The sequence below is a fragment of the Wolffia australiana genome, chromosome 3, assembly GCF_029677425.1.
Source record: "Wolffia australiana isolate 7733 chromosome 3, ASM2967742v1".
In the NCBI taxonomy this organism is placed as follows: Eukaryota; Viridiplantae; Streptophyta; class Magnoliopsida; order Alismatales; family Araceae; genus Wolffia; species Wolffia australiana.
Genome location: NC_135837.1, coordinates 19,231,732 through 19,235,608, shown reverse-complemented (window position 1 = coordinate 19,235,608; position 3,877 = coordinate 19,231,732). Strand labels below are relative to the sequence as shown.

General features: G+C 42.5%; 1 long non-coding RNA gene across 1 annotated transcript; it reads left to right on the top strand.

Moving 5' to 3' along the window:
• The first annotated feature begins 295 nt into the window (after window positions 1–295).
• Window positions 296–1,710, top strand: LOC144701239 (uncharacterized). Its single transcript, XR_013580958.1, has 2 exons — window positions 296–1,139; window positions 1,333–1,710. It is a non-coding gene; the product is annotated as an uncharacterized LOC144701239 (long non-coding RNA).
• The last annotated feature ends 2,167 nt before the right edge of the window (window positions 1,711–3,877 follow it).

Sequence of the window (3,877 nt, the reverse complement as noted above, 5' to 3'; positions counted from 1 at the left end):
TGAAGACCGGGTGAAGCCGCTCCAGCTATCCTTTCTGTTTTCTCATCTCTCTCTCTCTCTCTTGTGTTTTTGTCTTTTTCCGTTCTTGTTCATCCCGTTTTCGTCCATCCACGTTTTATCGTCAAGGGGGAGGGGCCGTCCTATGGCCCTCTCCCCTTGCCCGTTCCTCTTTTCCTCTTCTTTTCTCCCCTTAATTTCCCTTGTGTTTTTGGGTGTTGTCTTTTCTTATTTGTAATGGGGGGAGCCCATTTATAAGGGCTCCCCAAAGGGACACTCTTATGGCTCATTAGGGGCCCATCCTTTCCCCCCTTATAGGGGAAGGGTGGAGGAAAATTGTCAAGTAAGAATCGCTGTTTTTGACTGGTCTCCTCTTCCTCCACCGAGAGAGGAAAAGAGTAAGAGAAGGAGCGAGAGGAAAACGAAGAGGAAGACAGGAGAGGCCGATCTTCCAGACCAAGGTCGTGGAAGGCTGGAGGAAAGGAACGACCAGGGGAAGGACGGTTTTCCCCTCCCCAAGGTTGCGATTTCACTCCCCGGACTCCCGTTGATCCCGTGTTTGCACGCCCCAGGCTCATCGATCATCATCCACGATTGGTGACGAGTTTCCACCGCGTTCGCAGATTTTGTGACGACTACACGACGAATTGGCAACTTCTATGCTGGATCGGGTGGCACCCAGCGGTTTCTTCACCCCTCCATCCGTCTCCAGCTTGACGGTCCCCGACCTCCCAAACCACCCAAAATTCGGTGCGGTATTTCTCAGGCCGTATGCCCTACGGCCGTTCAGTCAAGCCCTTCCCGGGTATCTTGGTTGGGATCTCAAGCGCACCCTACGGGACCCTACTGTCTCTGCCAGCGCTGGTCTGCTCGGGTGGTGAGTTTTCCTGCGCCCCCACCGCCTCGGCTCCGCCGCCCAATATCGTCTCTTGCCAGTTTCGTTCCCACCTGGAATCATTCCCAGGCAATCCAAAAAGGATCAAGCCTTTGGGCAAAGCACGGCACCTAGTTCCCATCCTCCGACCTTCACCGATTGCTCCGACAACATTGTTTGATCGTCGAGCCGCCGTGACCCCTCCGGCGCCTCTTCATCACACCCGCTCCGACCGTCGCCCTGCCTCACGAGCCATGCTGACGACAAGGTACGACGTCCTCTCCCGTCGCTCGTTTATTTACGTCTTGCAGTGTACTTTCGTCCGTTCACCGCGCTCGGGCTCGGGCTAAGTAGGCGAGAGAGGTTAACGAGAGAAAACTACGACTTTGAGTGTCTTACCGGTTCGGACGAGTACGTCCGTTACGTGCGAGCCCTACGGATTAACTCTGTTCGGTATGTAGGCGTCCTCGTCGCTCCGACGAGGTTCAAGAGGCCACCGTCGCCGTCACCCGGCGACCCCGTCCAAGCTTGGAGCTCAGCGCCTCCCTCGAGTCGCAGCCTGCACGTACGACACGTAGGGCATTTAGAGCATCGGAGTCGCATCGACCCGCTAGGGTTTTAGTCCGTCGGACGACGACACCGCCGTATTCCGATACATTTATCATTTATCGCCACCGAGCCATCATACCCGGTGGGGGTTTATTTACATTTCAGAGACAAATGATGGATAGAGGAGGGAAAGAGGAAGTTACCCTCCTAATTCTGGCCCAAAACTCCTAGATTGTCAAACATTGCATTCTTAATTTGGATAAGTTTGGTTTATTGATTATTTGTCTCCTTCTCAATCCACATCATAGGCCTGCCAGTGTGGTGACAGAAGCCTACAATTTCATTAAGATCCTACATCAAAATCTTCACTTAGAATGTGCTTCAATCTAATGTTGATGCATGTCGTCAAAATTGCCAAAAAGCCAATCATTGGCATAAACATATACATTTTAAGTATGTTTTAATCCTCTACTAACACATGTCCTTGAATTTTCCAAAATGAAACAAAACATTGGCCAAAAAAAACCCTTCAATCAATTATGTTTTTCCTCATGGATCTAAAAAGGAATGAATAGAATCACATTTAATACGATGTTTAATGCATTTTTCCATGTTGAATTGCATATAATCACATGTACTGGGTGGATTTAAAGGGTCAGATAAATTTATTATAAATTAAATTAGAGATTTTTTGTGTCTTCCGCATCAGTCCACATTTATTTCAATTAATCAGCCTTTTATCATTGCATCCACATTTCTTTCAAAAAAATGGGCGCTGTGAGTGGTGAAACTAATCATTGGCCATAGCCAATGGTTGACTTCTGCCAATAATTCAGTAAACCCAATGATGGTAGCAATCAAAATGAGTTGGATATGACAAATATCAGAGGATATTTAAACATGAAACATGCATTTAGCACCATAAAATATTAAATAAATCACCAATTATATATTCTGCATTATCAATTAATATTTTTACAAATTTGACGTAAACAAAATTAGAAAGATAAAAAATTAAGAAAACTAAACAAATATTTTAAAATGTATTGAATTCATTTATGATTATTTTAATAAAAATAAACATATAAATTATGTTATATTACTATTATAATTAGCATGTTATGTGTGATTATTATTTTTTAACCCTTTCATGGAAGGTTCACAATAATCCCTCATGTGTTAGGCTTTCAAAGGGAAGAGGCATGCTCTAGAAGGTCAACTATTCATAAATTCAGTCAATTCTTCATCCATATGATACTTCTAGAACGAGAGAGAGTATGGTCAATAGTAATAACCTAATGGGTCATTCTAATTAGGACTGATACATTAGGAAATCTTTGGATAACTATTTGTCCTATATTTAATATGCATTGGAAAATGTCTTTATTGTGTTTTCTTCCTTGATTTATATCCTCTAATACTACAATCAGGCTATCCCATCTTGACCACACAATCACCTATAGTCAATTATCGCATTTCAGGATGAACCCCCAATGAATGGATTGATCAAGAGAAAAGGAAATTCCTTAGGGAAGTTTAATTTTATTTTTGGGAGGATCCTAAACAAATATTAAGGAAATGTGTGCCCGAAGAAGAACATAGAAGTATTTTAGAGTTTTTTCATTCATCATTTTGTGGTGGTCATTTCTCTTCCAAAATTGCGACATCTAAGGTTCTTCAATGTGGTTTATTTTGGCCAACTTTATTTAAAGTTTCTTTTGAGTTTTGTAAGAATTGCTGTAAATGCCAATCCAGGGTGAATCTTAAGAAGAATGATGCTATACCACTCAAACTTATTATTGAAATAGAAATATTTGATTTGTGGGGCATAGATTTTATGGGAGCATTTCCACCATCACATGGGCACACATCTTCTGATGGTGGGTGATTACATGTCCAAGTGGGTTGAAGCCATTCCCACGAGGACAAGGGATCATATAGTCGTATGGAAGCTTTTAACTGAGAATATATGGCCGATGGTGATGCTATGCCCTAAAGAAATCATTAGTGATGGTGGATCGCATTTCAATAACTCCCATTTCAGGTCCCTCCTTAAGTAGTACAGAGTTCATCATAACATGAAAACTCCTTACCATCCCCAAGCAAATGGCTAGGTTGAGGTTAGGAACTGTGAAATCAAAAAGATCCTTAAAAAGATCATACGTCCAGTTGGTAAGGATTGTAGTGAAAGGTTACCTAACGCATAGTGGGCTTATCAAACTGCCTATAAAGGACCCATTGGGATGTCCCCTTATAGATTAATATTTGGTAAAAAATTTCATCTTCTGGTGGAAATCAAACATCGCACTAATTGGGCAATTTGAAAATTAAATCTTGCTTTAGAAGATGCAGGAAAACACTGAATTTTACAGTTTCAGGAGGTGCAGTATTTGAGGAATGGCATATGAGAACGTGGTGATTTATAATCCAAAATGAAGGCTTTTCGTGACAGGAAAA